This window comes from Oryctolagus cuniculus, chromosome 5 (genome assembly GCF_051225735.1).
Source record: "Oryctolagus cuniculus isolate XC-2025 breed Fujian yellow rabbit chromosome 5, ASM5122573v1, whole genome shotgun sequence".
Taxonomy (NCBI): Eukaryota; Metazoa; Chordata; class Mammalia; order Lagomorpha; family Leporidae; genus Oryctolagus; species Oryctolagus cuniculus.
Window position 1 is genome coordinate 55,367,955 of NC_142871.1, and position 15,399 is coordinate 55,383,353.

Here is a 15,399-nt window from a genome sequence, read left to right on the forward strand (position 1 = left end):
GTGGGTTGTGTCAGAGCTGTATATGTTCTGTCCCACAGACCACCCTGTATGTACTGGAACCATAAATGGTAGAGATTTATGCTCCCTGGGAAGGTAAAATTGCTTCCTATGGGGAAGGAGAGAGTGTGGCTAGAAGCTTTGGGCTGTCCTCTGAGTTGTCGCCGCAGCATCAGTGATTCTCATTTCTTCATTTCCCCTTGTCACTGCCCTACACAGAAGGAAAAAGAATAGAGAAGGGGCGATGCAGAACCCTATAGGGTGGTTCTCGGTGGCAGTCACTGCTGGAGGGATCCCTCCAGTAGTAGAGAAACCTATGTCCAATATCAAAAGAACTCTGCTATGTAAATGGATGAAAATATCACAGATTAATAGTGAGTGATGTAGAATACCTGTGGAGGTAGATGCTCCTGTCTTGGGAAAACTGCTGTGGGTACTGCATTAGCATTTGGCTTTTCAAACAAGAGTCAGAGACCAAAGGGAATGAGATACATGTTTTACTACTGACCCAAAAAAGCACAGGAAGTTTAGATGAAATATATTGCTTTTACCTAATGTATTCAACCTTATTATTACTCTCCAAAGTGGTATCTTTAGAAGTCACTCACCCAAATTTCATTTATTTCTTTAAAATTAGATACTCAGAACAAGAATATCATTAGTAAGGATCCACTTTGTCAGTTTTATGTTGGAGCATTTTCCCACTCAAAATGGAAAGCATCAGCCAGCGCTGCAGCTCACTAGGCTAATCCTCCACCTTGTGGCGCCAGCACACCAGGTTCTAGTCCCAGTCGGGGCACCGGTTTCTGTCCCGGTTGTCCCTCTTCCAGTCCAGCTCTCTGCTATGGCCCGGGAGTGCAGTGGAGGATGGCCCAAGTGCTTGGGCCCTGCACCCCATGGGAGACCAGGATAAGTACCTGGCTCCTGGCTTCGGATCAGTGGGGTGCGCCTGCTGCAGCATGCCGGCCGCGGCGGCCATTGGAGGGTGAACCAATGGCAAAAGGAAGACCTTTCTCTCTGTCTCTCTCTCTCACTGTCCACTCTGCCTGTCAAAAAAAAAAAAAAAAAAAAAAAAGGGAAAAAAATGGAAAGCATCAACTTAGGTGTCCTTGGAAAACATCTCAACTACAGACAACTTGCTCAGATCCAGATTTATAAAATTACCTAATCAGATTTCTTCTAAGCAAGGAGACAATTGAAAAGTGAGCTGCTATGGGAGATTATTACATTACACTTAACAAAAATTGTTATCATCTGATTTGATTTGTCAAAACTCTTAAATTTGGGAGGGAGACAGAGACTAACAATTATCTAATAGGTAAATTAAATACACATGTACTATCAGCAAAGCAGAAACATCAACATAATTTTTGGAAATAATTTTGTACTTTTTATTTTTAAATGAGATCTAATCTGAAAGAATATTATGTTGAACTTTATTTTGTCAAGTACTTATCAATTTATTTGGAAGTGAAACCTGGTATTCTCATATTTATATTGCTTAGGTCCTCTGAATGTGTAATTTTAGCCTTTTCAGAAATCTGGGTCCAGAAGTGGAGATGATATTAGGAATGAGCCACTAAGGGAGCTTTTTTATGTTATGTATGCAATGCTACCACAGTAGTGCTACAAATTCTCCTCCTTGTTTATTCATATTCAAGGTGAATCCAAAGACACCCACTGGCCAACATGGGGAGTCAGAATGGATAGTTTTAGCAGTTATGCAGTTAAAATGAGGGAGATCTAAGTCATTAAAACACTTTGCACACCAAGCACAATAAGGTCAGCTTAGCAAGTGCATCTTAACCTCAGTAACAGTCAAGGAGCTGCATCCCAGACATGAGATATTGCTACAAGATTTGAATATTTTTGGTAAATATTGACTAATGGATCAGGGAAAATTAAAAAAAGTTAAAATCTTTACTAATCTAACAATGTGGAGTTGGCTTCCAGAACTGGAGTTGTTAAGTTAGATAACTTAACATCAACTGTTCAAAACTTAGATAACTGGTGGTGGAGGTAATTTGCTGCCTCCCAATGGAAACAGCCATGATTGAATGAGCTGCCACTCATCTAATACAGGGGATTAGGGCAGGTTAGCTATATGCAGGAAAGAGAGGGGTTTTGACAACACAAAGAGGGAAGATAAAAGAATTTTTAAAAATTGAATAATTTACAAAGAGGGATGAAAAACCCTTAAATAAGCAGCAAGATTGGTGTCAAAGATTATATGGATGGAACAACTTTTCCGAAAGGTCACAAAGAATCCCACCCAATAATAAGGATCACAAATGCCAGGGATGATGCCTTTTTAACATCTCTGGCATGTGAATTGCTATAGGGATGGGCCTTCTTTATTAACAATGAATTCTGGGTAATTGTATGAAATGCTGTCTTTCAAGCACAGCTGAGATGAACAAGCAGATGTTTCAATTAGAGTTCATTAGCAGCAAGTAACAACAACAAAAAAACTCTTGCTTTTTTTAAAAAAAAAAAACAGGCATTAACTAGATAAATAATAGCTTATATTTGTGAAGGAAAAGCTTAAAATTGAGGACAGGAAAAGATCAGGAGCCAGGAAGGCTGCTTGGAGTTTCTAGGGAGGAGAAACTGATGGAGGATCCTTGCAGAGTTTTGTCAATAACAAATGAAGCTCTCCTGTTTTTTGACCGTGTGACATTCTGTTTTAGCTATCAATGCTCAAACTTTTCCACTTTTGTTTGTTTCACCTGTGTCTTACATATTCTGCTCATCCACGAGAGGACAAAGCACTGTACTTAGAGATTTGTAGACATCTTGCAATGGGAGAAGAGTGTCTCCCCAAAGAAATAAATGAAGTACTATTGAGAGTCTAACAGGTAATGATGTACAGAATAAACAATAAGATCATATGGCCCAGATTTTATCCCCTCATATTCATAACTTCCATACAGAGACATCAAAGTGCCCCATCAATTCAACTATTGTATGTATCATAAAAAACATACTTTCATTTTTTTTTAAAATTTGAAACAAACTAAGTCTATGTGTTTGTGTAATTTCAGAATTTAGGAATGGTACACATTTTTCACTGTTTATGCTGGTCAGATTGTTGTGCTGTTCTGATGTTGTAGATTTACTCAACACAGATTATGAACAATAAGAAAGAGAAGGTATGTAAATACACATCTGTGTAATGAAGCACAGTTAGGAAGCTACTGCTGAATCTGTTACCCCACCATTACACACTCAAACACACCAATAGAAATTAAGAAAATCTTTGAGTTTGTAATCTTGGTGTACAGTCAGATTCAGCAGTGGCTTCACAACCTGTCGTGGAAAAGAAGTCTGTTTTCCTCCTTGCTTTGTTACACATGTGTCCCACCCTTACTCCAAATTCTAGCTTCTCTCAGAGGAGGCAGGTGATAGTTCACGTAGTTTCAGCCCTATCATATGGGAGACCTGGATTGAGTCTCAACTTTGGCTTAGCCTAACCCAAGCTGATGGGGACATTTGGAGAGTGAACCAGTGGCTAGGAACTCCGTCTGCCTCTCAAACAAATAAATTTAAGATGTTTTATTTCCAATCCACAGACACATTTTGAGCACCATAATACCTGTTGTGTGAAAATTCAGCAGTATAGATAAGTAGGTAATATTTCCATAGATGCCCAAAATGGCCACAACAGAAAATCTAAAAATGACTTATATTGCCTTCAAATTTCTGAATGGCTTCAGTCTTATGATTTGTTTGTTTAGTTGAAGTAGAAAGTGAAAAGTGCTCTAATTTATTTTATTTTAGAAAAGTTCTTCCAAATCTGCATTACTATTCTATTGTTGCTGTTGTATGTTATGAGAAATTGAGTGACTTAACACATATTTATATTCTCCAGGTCAGAAGTCTAACACACATCTCACTGGGTACAATCCGGGTGTCACTAGGGTTATGTTCCTTTCTGGAGACTCTCTGGGAGAATATTTTTCCTTGTCCCTTCCAACTTCTAGAGGTTACCTGTGTTCCTTGGCTTGTTCCCTCCTTTTTTGGCCTTCAAAGACAACAACCCCCACATCCCTCTGACTCTTCTTTGATTGTCACCTCTCTGTCTTTATCCATCCTTCCCAACCTGAAAAAGTTCTTTGTTTCTAAGCTCTGCTTCTAATTCTTGTGATTACACTGGACCTTCCAGGATATTGTGGGTAATCTCCCCATCTAAAGGTTCATATTCACAGGCTGCATGGATTAGAGTATGTCATAGGACTTCAAAGAGTTCATGGAAAATGTATTAGAAGACACATTTAGTTTGGTTCAAGAAGATTCTGAGACCTCTACATATGAAGGGTCTTCAGAAAGTTTGTTGAAAGTAGATACATAAAAACACCTATGTGTATACTTAAAATTTTTTGCATCAAAATAAACTATACTTTAATTCTGCTTTCCATGAACTTATTGGGTACCCATGTAAATATTTTTAGCATTTGGGGAATATTATTTTGATTACGCTGCCGATTGAGCCTTATAGTGATTCATTGAAGAGATAACCCATTATATCCAATTATTAGATACTAGAAGCTTTATAGTTCTTTATTATTTGAACAATGTTGTTCAGTCATTAGTTTTGTAAGTCACTTTCTACCACATCTACAATACTTCTTAAAATTAATTAATCAGACTCCCTATTTTGCTCCCCTACATAGAAAGTTAAAATTATGATTTGGGAAGGGATGCTGGACTCAAAGGAAAGAATTAGTGGCAGCTCCCCATTACAACAAACTGTCAAAGTTTACAAAGTAGGGTCTGGAATTGTAGCATAGAGGGTAAAGCCACCTCCTGGGAAACAAGTATCAACAAACTGTCAAAGTTTACAAAGTAGGGTCTGGAATTGTGGCATAGAGGGTAAAGCCACCTCCTGGGAACCCAGTATCCAATATGGGCAGTTCATTCCCTGACTGCTCTACTTCTGATCTAGCTCCCTACTAATTACCTGGGAAAAGAAGTGAAAGATGGTCCAAGTGTTCCAAGTGTTTGGATCCCTGTCATCCATGTGGGGGATCCAGATGAAACTCCTAGCATCAGCCAGTCCTAGCCCTTGCTGTTGGGGCTATCTGGAGAGTGAAGAAATGGATGGACGGAAGATATTCTCTTTTTTTCTCCCTCTCTCCTTCTCTCTGTGGCTCTGATTTTTTTATTTATTAATTTTAACTTTTATTTAATAAATATAAATTTCCAAAGTACAATTTAGGATTATAGCGACATTTCTCCCTATAACCTCCCTCCCATCCACAACTACCCCATCTCCCACTCCCTCTCCCATCCCATTCTTCATCAAGATTAATTTTCAATTATCTTTATATACAGAAGATCAACTTAGTATATACTAAGTAAAGATTCAACAGACTGCACCCACACAGACACACAAAGTATAGAGTACTGTTTGAGTAGTAGTTTTACCGTGAATTTGCATAGTATAACACATTAAGGACAGAGAGTCTACATGGGGAGTAGGTGCACAGTGACTCCCGTTTATGGATTACAATGGCTTCACCCCCCCATAAGTTCCCTCCCACCAACACTCCTCCCATCTCCCGCTCCCTCTCCCATTCCATTCACATCAAGATTCATTTTCAATTATCTTTATATAAGAAGATCGATTTAGTATATATTAAGTACAGATTTCATCAGTTTGCACTCACACATAAACACAAAGTGTAAAATACTGTTTCAGTACTAGTTATAGCATTACTTCACATTGGACAACACACTAAGGACAGATCCCACATGAGAAGTTGTCGCTCCCCTTCTTCGTGGAGGAACAACACAGGACCCTGCGCTGTTCTTTTGTCTGCTCGGCCCTTCCCGGGTTTGCTGCTGGTTCTTCCCGGGTTGGCTACCGACCTTCGTGGAAGGGCGGTTCCCCCTGCCACTTTCCCCACTTCCGCGGGGGAGCGGCACACCGCTGGCCGGCTCTCTTGGGGGCTGCACAGGTGTTCCTTCAGATAGATGCTCCCCTTAGATGTTCCTTGTGCATGTTGTCTCTCTCCTCCTTTATAGTCCTCTTCCACCAATCCCAACTCTGCTACCCACACGCCGAGTACGCTGCTCTCCTCCAATCAGGAGCAGGATCAGCTCCTGCAGGTCATCACTCAAGTTGGTGAGAGGCAGCTGTGTAGAAGTTGTTACTCCCTTCTCAGCGCCATATTGTGGGAGAGCAGATGCATAGAATAAGTCTTAATTCCAGTAACAGTCTAGTCCGAGTTGCTCCCCACAAGAAGTAAATACACAGTGACTCCTATTGTTGACTTAACAATTTGACACTCTTGTTTATGGCATCAGTAATCTCCCTAGGCTCTTATCATGAGCTGCCAAGTCTATGGAAGCCCCCTGAGTTCACCAACTCTGATCATACAAGGCCATGGTCAAAGTGGAAGTTCTCTCCACCCTTCAGAGAAAGGTACCTCCTTCTTTGATGACCCATTCTTTCCACTGGGATCTCACTTGCGGAGATCTTTCATTTAGGTTTTTTTTTTTTATTTTTTTTTCCCCCAGAGTGTCTTGGCTTTCCATGCCTGAAATACTCTCATGGGCTTTTCAGCCGGATCCGCATGCCTTAAGGGCTGATTCTGAGGCCAGAGGCTATTTAGGACATCTGCCATTCTATGGGTCTGCTGTGTATCTCGCTTCCCATGTTGGATCATTCTCTCCCTTTTTTATTCTATCAGCTAGTATTTTCAGACACTATTCTTGTTTATGTGATCCATTTGGTTCTAAGTCCTATCATTACGATCAATTGTGAACAGAAATTGATCACTGGGACTAGTGAGATGGCATTGGTACATGCCACCTTGATGGGATTGAATTGGAATCCCCTGGTATGTTTCTAACTCTACTGTTTGAGGTAAGTCAGCTTGAGCATGTCCCGAATTGCACATCTCTTCCCTCTCTTATTCCCACTCTTATATTTAACAGCGATCACTTTTCAGTTAAGTTTCAGCACTTAAGAAGAATTGTGTATTGATTACAGTATTCAACCAAAAATATTAAGTCTACAAAAAAAATACTAAGAGGGATAATGTATTAAGTTGTTCATTAACAGGGTGAGGGCTGATCAAGTCACCATTTCTCATAGTGTTCATTTCACTTTAACAGGTTACCTTTTTGGTGCTCAGTTAGTTGTCACCTATCAGGGAGAACATGTGGTATTTGTCCCTTTGGGATTGGCTTATTTCACTCAGCATAATGTTTTCCAAATTTCTAACAGGGATCACTTTTCAGTTAAAATTTAATCACCTAAGAATAATTGTGTGTTAATTACAGAGTTCAACCAATGGTACTAGAACAAAAAAAAAATACTAAAATGGATAAAGTGTTACATTGTACATCAACCGTCAGGACAAGAGCTGATCAAGTCACTGTTTCTCAGAGTGTCCATTTCACTTCAACAAGTTTCCCCTTTGGTGCTCAGTTAGTTGTTGCCGATCAGGGAGAACATATGATATTTGTCCCTTTGGGACTGGCTTAATTCACTCAGCATGATGTTTTCCAAATTCCTCCATCTTGTTGCAAATGACCGGGTTTCGTTGTTTTTGACTGCTGTATAGTATTCGATAGAGTACATGTCCCATAATTTCTTTATCCAGTCTACTGTTGATGGGCATTTGGGTTGGTTCCAGGTCTTAGCTATTGTGAATTGAGCTGCAATAAACATTAGGGTGCAGACCTCTTTTTTGTTTGCCAATTTAATTTCCTTTGGGTAAATTCCAAGGAGTGGGATGGCTGGGTTGTATGGTAGGGTTATCTTCAGGTTTCTGAGGAATCTCCAGACTGACTTCCATAGTGGCTTAACCAGTTTGCATTCCCACCAACAGTGGGTTAATGTCCCTTTTTCCCCACATCCTCTCCAGCATCTATTGTTGGTAGATTTCTGCATGTGAGCCATTCTAACTGGGGTGAGGTGAAACCTCATTGTGGTTTTGATTTGCATTTCCCTGATTGCTAGTGATCTTGAACATTTTTTCATGTGCCTGTTGGCCATTTGGATTTCTTCTTTTGAAAAATGTCTATTGAGGTCCTTGGCCCATCTCTTAAGTGGGCTGTTTGTTTTGATGTTGTGGAGTTTCTTGATTTCTTTGTAGATCCTCGTTATCAACCCTTTATCTGTTGCATAGTTTGCGAATATTTTTTCCCATTCTGTCGGTTGTCTCTTCACTCTCCTGACTGTTTCTTTTGCAGTACAGAAACTTTCAATTTGATGCAATCCCAATAGTTAATTTTGGCTTTGACTGCCTGTGCCTATGGGATCTTTTCCAAGAAGTCTTTCCCAGTACCTATATCTTGCAGAGTTTCTCCAATGCTCTCTAATAATTTGATGGTGTCGGGTCATAGATTTAATCTTTAATCCATGTTGAGTGGATTTTTGTGTAAGGTGATAGGTAGGGGTCTTGCTTCATGATTCTGCACGTGGAAATCCAATTTTCCCAGCACCATTTATTGAATAGACTGTCCTTACTCCAGGATTTGAATTGGATCCTTGATCAAATATAAGTTGGCTGTAGAAGTTTGGATTGATTTCTGGTGTTTCTATTCTGTTCCATTGGTCTATCCATCTGTTTCTGTACCAGTACCATGCTGTTTTGATAATAACTGCCCTGTAGTATGCCCTGAAATCTGGTATTGTGATGCCTCCAGCTTTGTTTTTGTTGTACAAGATTGCTTTAGCATTCAAGGTCTCCTGGGTCTTCATATGAATTTCAGCATCATTTTTTCCAGATCTGAGATGAATGTCTTCAGTATTTTGATTGGCATTACATTGAATCTGTAAATTGCTTTTGGAGAATGGACATTTTGATGATATTGATTCTTCCAATCCATGAGCATGGAAGATTTTTCCAGTTTTTGGAAAAAAATCCTCTTCTATTTCTTTCTTTAAGGTTTTGTAATTTTCATCGTAGAGATCTTTAACATCCTTGGTTAAGTTTATTCCAAGGTATTTGATTGTATTTGTAGCTATTGTGAATGGGATTGATCTTTGAAGTTCTTTCTCAGATGCGGTATTTCCTGTGTATACAAAGGCTGTTGATTTTTGTGTGTTGATTTTATATCCTGTTATTTTGCCAAACTCTTCTATGAGTTCCAATAGTCTCTTAGAAGAGTTCTTTGGGTCCCCTAAATACAGGATCATATCATCTGCAAAGAGGGATACTTTGAGTTCTTCCTTCCCAATTTGTATCCTTTTAATTTCTTTTTCTTGCCTAATAGCTCTGGCTAAAACTTCCAGAACTATATTGTGGTGAGAGTGGGCATCCCTGTCTGGTTCCAGATCTCAGTGGAAATGCTTTCAGCTTTTACCCATTCAACAGGATGTTGGCCGTGGGTTTTTCATAGATTGCTTTGATTGTATTGAGGAATGTTCCTTCCATACCCAGTTTGCTTAGAGTTTTCATCATGAAAGGGTGTTGTATTTTATCAAATGCTTTCTCTGCATCTATTGAGATAATCATATGGTTTTTCTTCTGCAGTCTGTTAATGTGGTGTATCACATTGATTGTTTTGCACACATTGAACCATCCGTGATAATCCCAGGGATATCCCAGGGATAAATCCCACTTGATCTGGGTGGATGATCTTTCTGATGTGTTGTTGCATTCTATTGGCCAGAATTTTATTGAGGATTTTTGCATCTATGTTCATCAGGGATATTGGTCTGTAATTCTCTTTCAGTGCTGCATCTTTCCCTGGATTAGGAATTAAGGTGATGCTGGCTTCCTAGAAAGAATTTGGGAGGATTCCCTCTTTTGCGATTGTTCTGAATAGTTTGAGAAGAATTGGAGTTAGTTCTTCTTTAAATGTCTGGTAGAATTCAGCAGTGAATCCATCTGGTCCTGGGCTTTTCTTTGTTGGGAGGGCCTTTATTACTGTTTGAATTTCTGTCTCAGTTATGGGTCTGTTTAGGTTTTCTATGTCTTCCCGGTTCAATTTAGGTAGGTTGCATGTGTCCTTGAATCTATCCATTTCTGATAAGTTTCCCTGTTTGCTGGCATACAAGTCCTTGTAGTAATTTCTGATGATTCTTTTTATTTCTGTGGTGTCTGTTGTTACGTTTCCTTTTTCATCTCTGATTTTATTGATTTGGGTCTTTTCTGTTCTTTTTTCAGTTAGTCTGTGGCTCTGATTTTTAAATAAATGAGTAAATTTTTAAAAAGTTTATAAAGTAGTCAGAGCAGATGAGAAACTGTGATTCATTATGAATGGATGGTATGAAGGAGAAAATGAATTAATCACTGATAGGTGTTAATGACATGGTGGGTAAGATAGTAACTAATCTGAATTGGAGCATTTGATCCACAGGGGATAACAGATAATTATGACACATAGTCCAGAACAATATGCCATTTGGAAGCTTCAAAAATATAAAAGAGAGGGCCAGTTTTATGTCAAAGTTGGTTAATTCACTGCCTGTTATGTTGGCATTCTATGGGAGCACTGGTTCAAGACCTGGCTGCCCTACTTCCAATCCAGCTCTCTGCTAATGAACCTGGGAAAGCAGCAGAAGGTGACAGAATGCTTGGGCCCCTGCCATCCATACGGGAGACCCAGGTGGAGTTCTAGGCTCCTGGTTTCAGATTGGCCCAGCTCTTGCCATTGTGGCCATTTGAGGAGTGAACTGGTAGATGGAAGATGTCTCTGTCTCTCTCTCTCGCTTTCTCTCTCTCTGTAACTCTGCCTTTCAAAATAAGCAAATAAATCTTTAAAAAGGATATGAAAATGGAGACTATATATTTGCTTAATGCAAGAACACTTGTTCCAGAAATTTCTATCAAGGCAATGGACAGTGTAAGACCCTGAGTAAACAAGATAGAAAAAGAAGAAAATGGTCAGATTTCAGACATACAGGGTATAGGGCCTCTTGATGGTCGAGACTTTGACTACAGAGGGCAAGGACTTTCACTACACATGATAGTGACAGGCAGGATGTCTCACTGTTCTACAGCTATATACAGAAGGGTTTATACAGTCCCAGAAACTTGAATCTTCAACTTTATGTTGAAAATTTAAATGTCTTTTCAAAATAGACTGATATATGGAGTGAGAGTTCTTATTGTATTGACCTGATATTTTTTCATGAACTCTAGAAAAGAGGCTTGGTGAATGATTTGCAAATCATTGGTTTCTTATTAGCATAGAGTAGGTTAGACAGGACATGATGACTATTTTTCTGAAGATCTTATGTTTCCCTAGCAATAGTATGGTAGTTACTTTTTATCAAAGTACTTCATGAAAATGATACTCCTAGGTATTTGGTTTATTTTAGTAGCATTTTCCACTGTACAGAAACATTATTTTTTGCTGTCAGAACAATTCATTCTGTGCTTACTGAAGTGATATACTGTAGATACTCCTTTTCTAAGTTGGGGATTCCAGCTTGTTTTATCTTTATCTTAGCTATTTGCTGGATCCAGAGTAGGCTCTCATGGTTATTTTTTTTTCATTTCATTTTTTACATCTGTAAACTTAAATGGGTACAGTAATTCATTCAAGCAATAAGTAGCAAGTGTCATTGCTGAGGATGCAAAGATAATAAAATACACTGCTCCCACCCTTATTTGATCCAAATAAGACTTTAACTTAAAAAGCACGATTTGGAGTAAGCATTTACCCCACCAATCAAGAGTCCCTATTTAATTCCTGGCCCTGGCTCCTGGCTCCAAAATCCTGCCAATGCAGATCCAAATCCTCAGAGCAGCAGATGATGGCTCAAGTAATTGATTTCCTGCCACCTACGTGAGAGACCTGAATTGCCTTCCTGGCTCCCAGCCATTGTAGGAATTTGGGAATTAAACCACTGGATAGGAGTTCTGTTTGTCTACCCATCTTTCTGCCTCTCAAATCTATGAACAAAAATGGAAAAAAGCAAGTGTATTCATAAATGCATACAAAGGAATTTAAGGAGGCATGGGTTAGGGATTGTGGAATAGAATGAATGGGAGAGATGGGCTGTTCTCCCAGATTTTAAGCATTTTGGCAACATATCTGAGTCCATTGGATTCAAAAGTGAGTTGGACAAAGTTGGTTACATATTGGGAAGACTGGGGACCAGAAAGGGCTTGGTGCCAACTGGAAAGAGTAAGGGCTCCTGTGCAGTTACAGCCTAACTGGGAGAAAGTGAGTGGTGCTGCTCAAGGAGAATTTGAAACGAATGCACAGAAACTCCTTACCTAGCTGTTTTTCTCTCTAAAGATGCACAATGCAAGCATCCTCAATTCTTTTTTTAAAAGAAGAATTATTTTATTTATTTGAAAGAGTTACAGAAAGAGGTAGAGACAGAGAGAGAGAGAGAGAGAGGTCTTCCACTCTGCTGGTTCACTCCCCAAATGACCACAACCGTCAGAGCTGAGTTGATCCGAAGCCAGGAGCCAGAAGCTTCTTCCAGGTTTCCTATGCGGGCACAGGGGCCCAAGGACTTGGACCATCTTCTACTGCTTTCCCAGGCCAAAGCAGAGAGCTGGATGGGAAGAGGAGCAGCCGGAACTGAAACCAGTACCCACATGGGATGCCGGCACTGCAGGCTAGGACTTTAACCATGGTGCCGCAGTGCCAGCCCCTCAAATTCTAACCCCTAGAAGTCATCCAATCCCATCTAAATCTACAAAGAGATATTTCCATGGCCTTATCTCCTTCAGTCCTGTCTATGGGATGACTATATCACCTTTCCATGTAATCAAATTATTTATTTAAAATTAAAATGACATTCCACGTTCTCAATATTACCCATCTCTCTTATTCTGCTGTAATTTTTGTAGTACTTAACTTAAAACTGCTATATAATTTACCTCTTTACTGTGTTCACTGTTTACTAAGTTTGTCTCCTGTTACAGTTCTGCTCCTTATAGCAGAATCTAGTCCGTAGCAAGTACTTAGTGAATATATATTAAATAAATGAATTACATAGGTGTTCAAATCTAAAGACCACGCAACGGGGCCTGCTCTGTGGCACAGCGGGTTAACGCCATGGCCTGAAGCACCAGGATCCCATATGTATGCTTATTCTAGTCCCAGCTGCTCCTCTCCCCATCTAGCTCTCTGCTATGGCCTGGGAAAGCAGTAGAAGATGGCCCAAGTCCTTGGGCCCCTGCACCCAGGGGGAGACCTAGAAGAAGCTCCTGGCTTCGGATCGGCGCAGCTCTGGCCATTGCAGCCAATTGGGGAGTGAACCAGCGGATAGAACACCTCTCCCTCCATCTCTACCTCTCTGTGTAACTCTGTCTTTCTAATAAATAAAATAAGTATATTAAAAAAAGAGCACGCAGTATTTAAAGTATTGGAATATGACAACATAGATATGGCAGTAGATAAATATTTACTGAATTTGTGAGTATGTTTGAACAGTGCAAGCCAAGTTATAAGTCATAAGACCTTGAATGTCTGACAAAGAATTTTAGATTCACCTAAGTCCTTATTGCTGGAAAGTAAGAAATAATCTAAATAAAGAATTAAAATCAGGGATCTGATGAGAAATTATCTAACTGTGTACTTAATCTGAATTCTAGGGTGGCAGTGCCAATGGTGAGACCCTTCTGTAAGTTTCTTGCAAAGTTAGAGCAAAATGAAAGAGATGTAAATAGAAAAGTGAAAATGTGACCCCATTGATGCCAGAAAAGCAAAATATTTATGACAAAAATTGGCAATGGTACTTAACACTTTAATGGGATTTGGAATCTCTGTCCTTAATGTGTTGTACTATGCAAATTAATAGTAAAACTAGTATTCAAACAGCACTTTACACTTTGTGTGTCTGTGTAGGTGCAAACTGTTGAAATATTTACTTAGTATATACTAAGTTGATCTTTTGTATATAAAAATAATTAAAAATGAATCTTAATGAAAAATGGGATGGGAAAGGGAGTGGGAAATGGGATGGTTTGCAGGTTGGAGGGTGGTTATAGGTGGAAAAACCACTATAATCCAAGAGTTGTACTTTTGAAATGTATATTTATTAAATAAAAGCTTTAAAAAATGAAATGGGGACAGCGCTGTGGCGCAGCAGGTTAATGTCCTGACCTGTAATGCCAGCATCCCATAGGGTGCTGGTTCGAGACGCCCTGTTCCACTTCCAATCCAGCTCTCTGCTATAGACTGGGAAAGCAGTAGAAGATGGCCCAGTCCTTGGGCCCCTGGACCCTCGTGGGAGACCCAGAGGAAGCTCTTGGCTCCTGGCTTTGGATTGGCACAGCTCCGGCTGTTGTGGCCAACTGGGAAGTGAACCATCCTATGGAAGATCTCCCTCTCTATGCTTCTCCTCTCTCTGTATAGCTTTGACTTTCAAATAAATAAATCTTAAAAAAAAAAAAAAAGAATGAAAGTACATGTCAATACCATCATTATGGAGAAAACTAGAGCTAAACAAATGCAAAAACAGTGAACAAAGAAAAGAACAAAAGATTTTAAGGAATTCGGACATTGATGGACAGTGTAACAGGAAATGAGAAATAGAGTGAGAAGGTTAGAAGATGTTTGACATTAACAGTACGACAAAACCTATGAGGCGAATTTGATTAGAAATGTTTTGAAAGACATTTTTATTCCATTTTGATAATTTTTTTTCTACTATACATACTGGAAAAATGTCACTTTTCTTGTTTTATATGTTATTGGAATTATAAAGCCCTAGGGTACAAAACTCATTTTCCCAACTCTCTTATTTATTCAGCACAATGCAAACTTCATGTTGGCAATAAACACAGAAGATCCTCCTGTTAATTACAAATACAGTGTCAGCTGGAAAGAGCTGGAATGATAATCTAGTAGACTGGAATCCACAAATGAGTCAATGACCTTTTGAAATGTTATGGAATGATTTTTGAGAATGCTTTTATTTATTTATTTATTTATTTATTTATTTTTGACAGAGTGGACAGAGAGAGAGACAGAGAAAAAGGTCTTCCTTTGCCATTGGTTCACCCTCCAATGGCCGCTGCGGCTGGCGCACTGCGGCCAGCCCACTGCGCTGATCTGAAGCCAGGAGCCAGGTGCTTCTCCTGATCTCCCATGGGGTGCAGGGCCCAAGTGCTTGGGCCATCCTCCACTGCACTCCCTGGCCACAGCAGAGAGCTGGCCTGGAAGAGGGGCAACTGGGACAGAATCCGGTGCCCCAACCGGGACTAGAACCTGGTGTGCCGGCGCCGCAAGGAGTAGTATTAGCCTATTGAGCCACAGCGCCAGCCAAGTATCTTTTCTAATGGAAGTTGCCATACCTTTTCTTATTGTCTTAAAAGGATGTATGACACTCAGTGTTTTAGTGAATAGTGGGTGATCAACCATCCCTGTTCTGGGACCAAGGAGTTTCCTAGGCAAACCAGAATAAGTTAGCCTAATGATTACTATACTCCTTTTATATGTAATGATCACTATATTCCTTTTATAAGTATGAAA

General features: G+C 39.7%; 1 pseudogene; it reads left to right on the forward strand.

Annotated features, from left to right (window-relative positions):
• Window positions 1-241: 241 nt before the first annotated feature.
• Window positions 242-15,399, forward strand: part of LOC138849606 (NADH dehydrogenase [ubiquinone] 1 alpha subcomplex subunit 5-like) — a 42,483-nt pseudogene continuing 27,325 nt past the window's right edge.